Source organism: Mastigoproctus giganteus, chromosome 4 (assembly GCF_048544385.1).
Source record: "Mastigoproctus giganteus isolate SK-2022 chromosome 4, ASM4854438v1, whole genome shotgun sequence".
Classification (NCBI taxonomy): domain Eukaryota; kingdom Metazoa; phylum Arthropoda; class Arachnida; order Uropygi; family Thelyphonidae; genus Mastigoproctus; species Mastigoproctus giganteus.
The window spans coordinates 41,187,480-41,200,907 of record NC_143578.1 but is presented as its reverse complement, the minus strand read 5'-3'; the positions used below and the strand labels follow the sequence as shown (position 1 = coordinate 41,200,907).

Genomic DNA, 13,428 nt, shown 5'->3' with positions numbered 1-13,428 from the left:
CCGCAAGGGAGTGTGCTTTCAACAATTCTCTTCGCAGCAGTTTTGGAACTTTTCCTAGCATGTAATCCTAACTTTGTTTCTTATGCCGATGATCTGAAGTTCTACTTGAGTTCAAACCATCCTGGATATTAACCAACAGGCCTCTACACAGATAATGAAACTGGAAAACTATCTAACCATAATTGGGTTGCATCTGAACCCTTCCAAACCTGCTGAACTATCGATTAAAAAAAAGTTCAAATCTTCGTCGGCGGGGAAAGGGTAACTTCCTACACAGACCTACACTTCACCTGGGATGTTGGACTCACTTTTTCAGGATGAGACAGAAGACGTACGCGGCACTTGCGTCAGGAGCTCATTGCTGTGCATCAGCCAGCGCTGTTTTGTCGGTACATCCTGAGGTGCATTATCCCTGTCCCTCTCTACGCATCTGAACTTTGGTCATCTGCTCCTACCTCCCACCTAAAAAAGTACCTCATTCTGGAATATTGGTTGCTCAGATGGATAAACAGAGTGGTGAGTCACCCTTTTACTATCTCTAGGTCCATCCTCCATGCTAATCTAGGGACCACTCCCTGGAGACTTCTCATTACGACAAAAAATGTACTCATGCTAGCTCGGCTTATCACAGGCCGAATAGATGCTCCATCTGTATCTCCGTTATGGAATGCCTCAAGAACTGTTACCAACTATTGAACCTGTGACGATCACCTACACCTGGACTTTTTGCCTACTGCATTTTTTTTTTTAAATTCTGATGTCTATTGCTATAAACTTTGTTTTATTTGAAGCGTATAAAGTTCAATTATGTAAATATCTCGGGTCGAGCACGCATGTACATGTGGTTCCTCGCACCTCAGTATGTAAATTTCTCACCCTCCTGGCACACTGCCGTCCCAGAGTGACCCACAGTTTCTTGTGGTTAATAAACGGATAATAATCGTGCTCACCATTCGGTAAATTGCACATAACTGCTGCTTTTATCTGTTTATGTGAGCCCTCTCACCACGATTCAAATTTTTGCATGTGCACCAGCTTTCTACTGAACAGCCACAGTTATGCAAATCGCCACAGGCTGTTTCGTTTGATTTTGTCATTGTAACCGTTAGAAATAGTGTTGGTCCTTAAGTTTTGCACACCATTGTAGTAGTAGTACTGCAATTGACAACCAACCGTATCATCACTGCATTCGAAGAAAGATCTGAAGTAATGATAACTTACCTGGACTTGGAAGCGGCGTTCGACAGAGTCAGCATTTCGGCACTCCTAAAACATCGCCAATCCTTCTATAATACTGAAGGCGAACTGCTCAAGTTTCTGAAGTCACTACTAACCAATAGGACCATTAGCTAACTGTGAGTGGCCGGACCTATCAAAGAAATATCAATACAGGGGTACCGTCAGCGCGAGTCGTACTGTGGTATTGTCACCGTCCTCCCCACACCGGGTGGAAAAGGCCCGGGTTCGAATCCCGGCGATGATGCGAGGAACCTTAATGGGCTTTTTTCACCTGAAACCGACTAACTCAGCCACTCCGTGGCTGAGTTAGTCGGTTTCAGGCGTAAATAGCAAGGTTTTCTCCCCATAAACTGGGGTTTTTTCGTCCAGCAAAACAGGCAAATCGACCAGAGAACTCACGCAATTTACAGACACAAATATGGGTTTATGTAGTCATTTACGAGAAACCCTACTATAATAATTAAATTATTTTTTGAAATACAGGGGTACCGCAAGGGGGAGTTTTATCAGACCTGTTTACTGCCATCCTTACTCTTCTAGTAAACAATAGGACTGACATGATATCGTATGCGGACAATTGAAAGATGTTAACCACAATAAAGCCTTCGGATAACGTGCAAGATATAGAATATGTAATTAACAGCAACCTTAAACAATTAGAAAACTACAGTATTTCAAATTCTTTGGGCTGAAGATTAATCCAAACAAGTCCACTTGCATAGTCTTTTCACTGAAGCTCGATCCGACAGTCATTCACCCTACACATGACGGGAAACTCATCAAAAGTGTAGCAAAACATCGTGACGATCTTCGATGCAAAGCTACGCTTCAGTCTCCAGACGCTGCAATTTGCATAACTTCACCCTTTCTTGGTAATAGGACCTCTTCGTTCCCCTTCTCTGTACTCGCTCAAGCAACTCTACATCCTTCCAAAAATGAGACCTCCAGACCCGTATGCAGTACTCAAGGTGTGGCCTGACCATTGTCTTATACAAAAGGGATAATCGCCTTTACCCTATTAGCAAAATTCCTAATGGGGTATTGTCAATGATACTCCACTACCCTGAGTATCATTGACAATACCCCATAACCTGCTCAGAAAACTTCAGAACTGACTGCACAATTAACCCCAGGTCCTTTTCATTCTCCACTACCCTGAGTGTAGTACCACACAGTTGGTAGGTTTCTCTGGGGCTACTGCTACTTTGTACTTGTCAATGTTAAACTTCAGCTGCCACTTCTCAGTCCACCTGCCCAAATTTTCTAGATCCTGTTTAAGTAGCACACTGCCATTACCAATCCTGCCAACCTTTGTATCATCTGCAAACTTGGACATTAAGGTGATATACCTTCATCAATAATAAATATACAAAACAGTGGGCCCAACACTGAACCCTGCGGGACTCCACTAATAATATTAGTCCACGAAGAGCAGCGTCCATTGATTAACACTATCTTCTCCCACTTGCCCTTAATGCCATACTGCTCCAACTTATACAGTAGTCTTCCATGTGCAACAGTATCAAAAGCTTTCCTGAAATCCAAATTATTTTTTGCATCCTGTATACCACTGTAACCACATCGTAGTTCAGACAAAAGTTTTCCTTAACAAACCCATGCTGCGTCTGAGTTATTACTGCAGTCTTGTCTAGATGATCCTGCAATGCTTCTTTAACCAGTGACTCCATTATTTTCCCCGGAACAGAAGTTAAACTATCTGGTCTGTAATTACTGGTGTCACCCTTTGTGAATTCGGGATACATTTGCACATCTCCAGTCGGGGACTTCCCCTTAGTCCAAGGATGCTCTCATAATTAGGGCTAAGGGTTTGCTTACTTCCTTTAATATAATTGGACAGATCCCATCCACCCCAGGTGCCATTTGTTTATATTATCACTGAAGATCCGTGAAATACACGTCGCGTTTTCATTTTTGTTTAAATCCAGGATAAAAATAAGTAAACTATTAGCAAAAAGTTGTAGTGAATAGTCATGTTGATGTATGCGCAGCGATGTGAAAAAGAATTCCTTTTATATATTATTAGTTAAATAATTGGTAACAATTTAATAAATTAAAATTTAATCAATTTAAATAAAAATATACAACGCGCCTGAAATAACGCATTATTATGGGTTGTAAGCAACTTTCAATAAAATGTTTCTCCTGTACAGTATAACAGTACAGGTTGAGAAACGAAAATTTATCTCATTTTCTCTCTCAATATAAATCAGAGGTCAACTTTGGTACCCCAGTGGAATGCCACTGTCCATTAAAAATATCAAATATCTTTAGACTATGCTGCCAGTAGACGTCGTAAAAATTATCTTTCCAGTTTAAAGGAGCATACTTCGAGTGTCGAATTTCATGTCTACTTTGGCATCCACGTGATAACCTACAGTACATTCTTGAAGGAGATGAAATTGCATTCACTTTTTGTATGTGAAGAATCTGAATGATGGTTGATGAAATTGTAGTACTCTAGTACAATGGCATGGATTGAGAAGTCGGGAAGAAATTTATTTCAGGAAATATACGAGGCGGATACGTGCTTAGACCGTTTAAGAAAGAAAAAAAGTAGAGCTGCAGGTGCAGCAGAAAGTAACCTTCTGTGTGTGAGTGAGAGAAGTTCATTCCCCACGATATCTTCTGGACAGTCAAAGATTTTTTTTTTTTTTTTTAGGGAGCTTTTGGAGAGACCTCCGCGGATGTGAAAACTATTACACGGTAGAGCAGATTTGAGATTTTTTTTGTACTGCAAAATTTGTGCCGCGCTCACTCATTTTATATATTTATTTCCTGTTTTTGCGCCCCTAGTTTTGATTCGCCCGGAACAAATATCATAGTTCGGTTCCCCCACTGGAGAGAAGAAGTTTCGAATGTGGAAACTCCGGCATAGCACATGTGTTGATGGCATATTTCCAGCAAGTGCTGGAAATAGGCCATCAACCACAGATGGGTACAGAGATATAATGACATCGTATGCAGCTGGCCGGTGATTACGTTTAAGTCGGTTCGATCATCCCAGCATTAGTCCACTGGTATCAGGACTCCAGTGTCTTCTAACAAAATGGATCCCACAGAAGGCCGGATTTGCCGAAGTGCAGTAACGCTGTTGCTCCAGAGCCTAAACTATTATATTTAGGTCACCCGAATAATTAAATTCATCTGACATGCTGTGTCTTATGTCTGTTTGCTGGACGAACCTTGCTATCTACGCCTGAGACTGACTAACTCAGCCACGGAGTGAAAAAAGCTCAAAGTTCCTCGAGTCATCGACGGGATTCAAACCCAGGCCTTTTCCACCGGTGTGGGGAGGACGGTGACGATACCACTGTGCTACCCGCGCAGACTTGCTCCAGAGCCTAGAAGATCGCGATGAGCCGTGGAACGATGTACTTAAGGTTATTCCAGAGATCCATGAACTTATTTAATAGTACTAAAAATATGTTCACCAGAGTCCCAGACTACCTTAAATCCGACATTGGTCCCAGACTCTAACACCACCCTCACCAGCCTGCAAAGTCTCCAACAAGTATGATCGATCCTTATCAACTTGTTTTTCTTTACACCCATTTCTAGTAACAAAATATATAACCAGAACATGCCAGCCCAAATTTAATGTGTTCCAAGACACCTTCGACTTCTTCCCGCAAGAAAAGTCCTGATGAAGCATTTCCTATTGCTGCCTAGAGTACAAGGGATGAGTCTCCTGGTACCATTCGAAATAGTCTCTGCTTTGCCTTTTGATGCCACAGATGACTTCTGAACTTTATATCTGTTCAATACAGAGTATACTAGAACAGATGTCACTGCGGTGGTACTGATGTCCAATTTGAGACAAGATATTTGTACTCGTGTGCAAATCCTTACCAGGTTCAACTACTCACTTCCAGTCATACATTTCGAATGTTTATTTTCTCGAATATCAACCACTCCCGGTATATTCAGGCATAAACTATTCAAATTTGTAAATCGACTACATCACTGCTGTTGTAGGCGCACTATAGATACAGCAGCTTATGCGCTATTAAACACCCACTGCTGCTGTACTGATACCTTTCCTTGGAGATTCTACTATTATTTATATTAAAAATTGGTTGGACCACCTTATTTGTCCATTTTATCATTACAAATATGTCATACCTAAAGTATGACAAATGACTGCATGAGATGGCCTGTCAACTTACAGAAGGTCGCTCTACAGGAAATGTATTGGTAGCAACATAATTAAAAGACGTTTCATTCAGCATGTTTCTCATCTGTCGAGAAGGTCAATATGAACAACGACCTATTCTTTGCATAGGATAATACAACGACCGTCTCGTGGAATGTTATACTGCCAGTGTGAATTTACAAGAAAATTCCTCATGAGGAAATTTCATGAAGTATTGTAACGCTACTTTGAGACACGTTCTTTAACAAATCCCACCATGGGGAGTTATTGCCCGAAGCCTCCTCGCCAACCAGCCAAGTGGTGCTGCCAAAGCACGAAGTGGTGCTTTGGCACTGCCATGGAGCTACATCCGTCTGAAAATACTTTATCGCGTTGTAGAAGCATTACGAATACTTCCGAAATGCCTATTTGTTCTAAAAAATTACTGTCAGTGCTCGAATCGTTGACAAAGAACTTTAATTGAAGCTCACCCTTAAATGTGCTTGCATCATCCTTTCGGGAACTGTATTCCCGAAAGAATGATGTATCCAACTGTTCCCTATTGCAGGGTGCATTGCCCTCGTGGGTAGCACAGTTGTTAGAATCGCCATCCTCCCCACACCGGGTAGAAAAGACTTCATTTCGAATCCTACCAACGACGCGAGGAATTATGGGTTGTTACTTTGTTATTTGGTTTTTAGGAGCATTAGCAACTAAGGCCATATTGCTCCGGGATATGCGGTGTTCATTCCCTGACCTTTCCTCATCCTCAGTATTTGGTGGTGACGGGCTCGAACCCCGGTCTAATCAAGAAGCGTGTGCTACGCACTGCTGCTCCTTCCCACCTGGCTACGGAGGCGCCAGGAAATATGGGACCTGGATGAGTTTGTGGATCACAAGCAAGGGTAGCACGGTTTTTCCTCGGTTTTTCGTCCATCAAACAGACAACTTAGTTGATTTCAATCCTTCTAAAACTCAGTCCTGTCTTATATCTCGCAAAAAAGGATTCTTCTGCTCCTATGGTTTTCTTTGGTGCCATTCTGATTTCTAGGCAAGATTTTATATCTCTTTTGGGGATTACCCTGACTTCTAAGCTCTCTTGGCACAAGCACATTACAAATATTGCTTCCTCTGCATCTAAATAACTTGGTTTTCTCTTTCGCTCTCGGCGTTACTTTTCTTCCAAACAGCTGCTCACTCTGTATAAATCGCAAATCCGCCCTAACATGGAACATTGTTCCCACTTCTGGGGTGTTGCCCCCAAAACCTCTCTCAGATTTCTAGATTCCATTGAGAAGAGGGCAGTTAGGTTAATTCATGACTCCTCTCTAACTGAGTCTCTCCACTCGCTGTCTCATAGACGTACTGTTTCTGCTGCATGCCTCTTCTACACAAACTTCCATGGGCATTGTTCTTCTGAACTGGCTTCTATAATGCCCTCTCTCTCTTTCAAAACAGTCCGAACACGTGCCGCCACCAGCCAGCATCCATTTACTGTCCAACTTCAAACTCACAGAACCAACTTTTCATCTTCCTCGTTTATTCATTCAACTGCCGTTTTCTGGAACAGCCTTCCTTCATACGTATTTCCTGAAAATTACAATCTACAGAAGTTCAAGTCTAATGTCAACAGATATCTTGTTTCGTCTTCTGAACCTCTAATCCATGCACGGTACTAAGTACTATAGGTTCTAATACCTCTCGTGTTTGGGGTTTTCATAAAAAAAAACTGACTACAGAACACAATTTGCAGACATATTATATACGGCGTAATATGACCCAAGATGGTGATGCGTCTAAAACCCTATAACAACCAACCAACCTGCGCATTACTCTTGCCTGCGCTTTGAAGTTCAAAGCTAATCTTGTCCAATTTTTTAGGGACCTTTTTCACAACGTGGTTCAGTTAGTCGGTCTCAGGGGAAGGTAGCATGATTTTTCCTCCCAGAAGTTCGGATTTTTCGTCGAACAATCAGAAAATCGACCATAGAACACACGCAATTTACAGACAGCATACATGGAGCCTTAGTTGCTAATGCTAAAGTCCAATAACAATATTCTTCTCGCGAACAAACTGAGTGATTACTTCACTGCAAATAGAAGAGAAAGCAACTACATCAAGTTACTATAGCCATTGCAGGTGACAGCTAGCCTAACAAATTTTTATTTTTAATACATCTACACAGCAACCCTCTCGGGTCACACGGTGATTATAATCATCCACTTCACAATTATTTTGAGGTTTTTTCCTACAAATCCTCGAGGCCTTGGATGAAGTGCTCTTCTCTCTTTGTAGTAATCAGGTCTCGGCTTCGTAATCGAACATTAGTAGACGCAAAGGGGGAAAAGTTTCCAAGACGAACTACAAACACTGCGACTGTCATCTGCGAATAAATGCAAGCAATACCAGGAAGTTTGTCAGCATAAAAATATAGAATTATTTGGTACAAAGGTAGATACGTGACAACAGTTCTCTGATAACAGGTTCTGCTTTGAGGAAAACATGTGTACACCTCGCTTTAGAAATTAGGTGAAAAGCAATAAGTATGAGCACGATAGTTTACTGGGTTCATATGGCAACATTTAACCATAGAATACGTGCGCCATATATCTTCTTATTTTATTTAATAAGAGTAGTAGACATACAATGTAAACGTGATATAAATATATAATGAAAAATGTGACCAAAATAATTACATTGTTCTTTTGGTCACTGATCAATCAGTTCTTCGATTTGTTATTTTGCCCTCAAGTCAAACCCCGTTCACTTCGGCAGGCACAAGACAGACTGATATTTATTATATGTAAATCGCTTTAAAGAAAGAAAAATAAATAAACTGTTAAAATTGGATTTACTAAATATTAAAGAGGGTATGATTAAAAATAAAAACAAATCAAGCAATTGTCGTCTGCTTTCTCGACTTGTATCCCGCAGCTGCACGATTTAAAATGGCGTCACTGTGTCGGAAGTTGTACTAACGCAGAGATAAACTCAGCTGTACGATTTTTGAATGCAGAAAGGATGAAACCTAATACGAGTTTCGGATCTGTTCCCCACGTTTTCCAATACAAGGCGGTACGAGTTTTTATCTGTATATCTTTAACCACAAATGATTTTTGTTTTGTTTTAAAAACAAAACTGAAAGCCGCCATTATTAGAATAAAATTATATAAAACTAAATGACAATCTATTATACATTATTAAGACTGTTTTTGAATATATATTTCGTGCCGATATTATTAGACATATGGTGCAAGGAAGCCTGGGGCTTTTGCTGCATCAGCCAAAAAAAAAAAAAAAAAAAAAAGTTACCCTGAGAGTGCCAAACCCATACTAAGATGTGAACCTGAAAGATGGAAAAAAAAAAAAAAAACCCATATGAAAGATAAATGATGTATCACTTGACAAGCTTCGACCAGGAATCGAGTTTTTAAAACTATAATTTAAGGAGTTTATTTGTAAATATGAAATTAAGCAATTAATGCGCTTGCGCAAGTGACTAATTGTCATTATAAATCAGGATATTATAAATATGACGGTAACAGTTGAACCCAGAGGCGGATTTAGGGGCGGGCGCGTGCCCTGGGTCCCGATTTCTGAAGGGGCCCACGCAAAACCCAACAAATTAGTTGAACATTTTGTGATTATTATGCTATTATTAATTATATATATATATTATATTCAAATTTTATTGGAAATAAAACATTACTAGTACATAATATTTTTTATTTATTTAAAAAAAATGGTTAACATGTATTTTTATTTTCCCTGTGACTCTTTTTTTTTTTTTAAGGGGCCCAATATTTTCTTCTACGCCCGGGGCCTCAACCGACCTTAATCCGCTACTGGTTGAACCAGTAGTGCTGACGTTCCCAAGCTTTCTCGGTGCACGACGCCCTTAGTATCTCAGTAATTTTTTTCAAGGCACCCCTAGGCCAAAAGAAATACCTAACACAGTGGTTTTCAGCCTTTTAATATATACCTATATAATAATTTTATTCTTTATATAGAGGTACTAAATAAAGATCAATTATAGGTCACCACAAAATTAAAAAGATACGGTACAATGGATACTATACACCTTTTTATAATGAAATAAATATACAAATTTAAAAAAAATAATAACTTAAACCCAAATTACACGGCACCCCGGTGGAAAACCACTGCAGTAGTGTAAAAAGATAAGAGTTTCATGCGTTCTTATTACTTCGTGATAAAATGCAGACGTAGGAGTGTCTCTCTTTTGTAAACAAAAGAAAAACAATTAAATTTCAAACCTGAGATAAAATTAGAAAAAAAAAAAAAAAAAAGGCGATACCAGCAGGGTTGCGAGCAACTTGGGAGGTGGGGTGCTTGTAAACTGAAAGATATTCGCGAATGAACAAAAAATAAAGCTGTCAAACCAAACGGTGAAAAACGAGTTCCCTAATTGAAATCATTCATTGTCAACTTAGTCAAAGATTTTTAATATCACCTGACCATTTTGAAGACGTGATATGCAAGCAGTTATTAAAAAACACTGCAAACGAAAATTCATACAGCTGTAATTTCATTTTTTTTTCGTATTGAAATAATTAAATTTGTTCTTTGGATAATTAAAAAAAAAAAATCGTTGTGTAATTTTATTAGTGTCATACCATTTACCGGTACAAAAACAGCTTTTCAAAGAATTAAAAAAGTATAGCCTGCAAAATTGCGGAAGAAATGATAAAATTCAGCGGTAATACGACCCACGTTGCAGGATATGGGAGAGGAAATATTAGAATTCTCTTAATACCAATAATTCGAAGTCTTCAAGAAAGGAAGGAAAGGGTGCGCATTTTCCTGCAGAATTTTGTATCCTAGAAAAAGTGTCGCGACAGCCGCTTTCCAAAGAGGGTGTCGCGACACTTTGGTCTGTCGCGTCGATCCCATCAACGACATTTATTTCTTCACGTGCTTTGTACTCCAGCTGGTGAGTTCTATTGCATACTACTTCATTTACCATAAACTTAAAAATACGGAACAAGGGTTGGTTGGTTGTCGATTAATTATAAACTTTACGACCGGCCCTGTTTGTCCGTATATATAATTCGATATAAACAACTCCTACATCCACAAAAATGGAAACAGTTGCTCAGAAGATGGCATTTTTACGCAGATGAAGTACAGGAACTGCTATTTGTACATACCTCAAATAAAAAAAAAAACTTACTGCATGATCTGTAAAACTTCCGAGTTTCCACTTTAACATCTAAAGTTCAGAAATTTAATTCTTCGACGTCTCACATTACATTTTACTTGGCAGTTAGATATTACTTTCGCACGACTTCAAGTGAAGAAAAAATAAGAAGCAAACTGGTTTTGCTTTCTTTTGTAAGGTTCACTTTTGTATTCCGGTTTCATTTGTTTACGCATGATCTGAAAGCGCGCATGCATTCTCTCATGAAGTAATTATGATTCATTGTATTGAAAGACGGATATAGATTGGAGGTGTTCAATGCTAATATTCCTTATGAAGTTTTATAACTTTAAAATTACAGTAGTTGCTTTGCAAGCTTTATGAAATATCATCATCATGGTTGCATGCATGTATCGAATCTTCAGAATAACATAAAAGTGAACTGGTCAAACAGAAGCAGCCTGAGCCAAAACAGCGCCTGCCCAAGGGCCTTGCCGAGTTACCCCTCTTATGTCTTTAAATAATTGCTAAAACCTGCCCCAGAGGAAGTTTAGCGGTCCCCATCTGTCGACGCCTCTGTTCAAAAATTTTAATGCTTTGTATTTCGGAATTTCCTTATATTTACTTTACTTATTGTCAAATAATTTGTCAAAATTAAAAGTAAAATAATTTGCAAATAAAAATTTGTGATTGGCTCTTTGATAGTTTATAACTTTCATTATTTACTACTAGAAACAATTATAACGTTACAGAATAATATCCTTGTTTTAATTTGCATAAACTAAAGTTTGGTGGTTTTATTACCCTTAATTAAAATATCAATTTTCATAAAAAATTAATCTGAAATATTTCCCAGCCACATAAAACAAAAAAAAAAAAAAAGCTACTTTGCAATTTTAAAGTCAAAGAAGCCACAATTGTATAAAAATATACTGATATAAATATATTCCAAATAAAAAAAAATATATATATATATATATATATATATATACGTATATTCAAATTTCAAAAAAATAAAGAAATCGTTTGGCGCCATTGCCTCACTTTTTGCTTGTGTCGTTTGGTAAAAGTATCAGTTTCCATGGTAACAGCAGGCAGTCTTCTCTGTAGTAAATTGTGTTAACAGCAATCAGTATCACTTGTCCAGCGTAGGAGTTCACTGACTGTGACTCAGTCACGCAATGGAAACCACCATGAATTAAACGGAAGTCAAGTACCATGTAAAAATTAAAAAGTAAAAAAATATTTCCAATAAATACACGTACCTTTTCTTGAGGCAGATACTGGGCACACAAAGCGCTACTTTCAAATACTTTATCCACGCAGACGTAACCTGAACGTATATTCCATTAACATCACAAATAAGATGGGCAATCTGCGTTAACCGTGCAGAAAAGGGCCCCACGCAGATTTTCCACGTAGCACATATCCGTTCTTCGGGCAATGTTAGGGGCACCAAAATTCAGCAGAAGACAACAGCGGTCGTCACAATAGAACTTTGAAGCTTTGCCAGAGGTCGCCAGGTGAAGTCGCGACGCGTTGTAATACTACACGTTTCACTCCCTTTCCAGACTGACTACAACCTGCAGCAACGGGTGAGCTAAAGTCAGTAAGGCTTATCGGTAGGGGCCACCCCGAGGCACACTTGCGTCCTGAAACAAACAGGTTTTTCCTGTTCATTTATCTTATTTCCCTAAAAAGATTGGCGCTCTCAGAACAAACTACACAACAGCCCGAACCCTATATTCTTGTCTACAATCTCACCAGATGTCGCTGTAATTAGAGTCGACAATCACAATATCCGTAGGCGTCAAAAATTATTATAAAAAAGTCGCAATGAATTTTTTACCAAACGATAAAAACTAATTTATTATTAGTTAGTACTTCCTAGACGCGTTTGGAATTATTAATAATAACTGCTTTGAGTAATTTGAAAATATAATTACGATTTTCATAATTAATATTCGAGCCTTTAGCGTGCATTATCACGCGAGGGTTTGTTCGAAGAAAATTTACGGACAAAATAGTTCGCTACTCACCCCGCTACCGAAGTGATATCGCGTTCCCTATTAATCAGCTCCTTTGCAGACGCGAAAGTTGGTTTACGCATGCGCTCTAATCTACTTAAGGAGTAACTGCAAGGTCGGCGCACTGAATGTACAATTGTTACGAGGTGAACTTCCCCTTCTACTGTGAAAAGTTTTGCTTTGTAATTTGCGATGAATGACAATGCGTGAATTTTAAAAGGAATAAAAGCAGATTTGATTAATATTCTTTAAATATAAAATATTTTGATGTTTTATCTTCAATTTCCTGCTAGATGTAGTGGTGAGGGGAATTAACAAAAGTTATTATTTTATTTTTATAACGTTTGCTTGATATTTATTCGTAACTCGGCTGTTTAAATTTATGTTATGATTTTTCAATTGACTTTTACTGCATCCTTTCTTTTCATTTTATTGTTTCATTCATTTTGATGTTTTCTGAAAAGGAAGAATCCATTATTTAACACATTATTTATATATTTATTTAATCGGTTGTGGGTAGGGGGCGGGACGAGTATTTCAACATAAACCAAGATTCAAGTACAATACTAAAATAATAATAATAATAATAATAAATAATAGAAGGAAGACGCTTCAAAAATTCATCTACAGTATATATTTCAAAAATTTCATCTATATATATATATATATATATATATATATATATAATAATATAATATATAAAAGATTGTATTAAAGAGTAAAAACAGAAAACATCAGAGAGTTAAATAAACTGGATATGGCAAATGCACCGAAGCGCGCAAAGCAGCAGCAACGGATGCAAATGTAAATATATGTATATTTTAATTCATATGATAAATAAAAGTAA

General features: G+C 38.3%; 1 protein-coding gene across 1 annotated transcript in view; it reads right to left on the bottom strand.

Moving 5' to 3' along the window:
• LOC150086658 (uncharacterized) overlaps positions 1-12,181 on the bottom strand; it is a 59,173-nt gene extending 46,992 nt beyond the window's left edge. The window contains exon 1 of the mRNA XM_090372666.1: positions 11,820-12,181. The gene's annotated coding sequence lies outside the window, so the exon portion shown is untranslated. The remainder of the gene's footprint in view (positions 1-11,819) is intronic.
• Between the last annotated feature and the right edge of the window lie 1,247 nt (positions 12,182-13,428).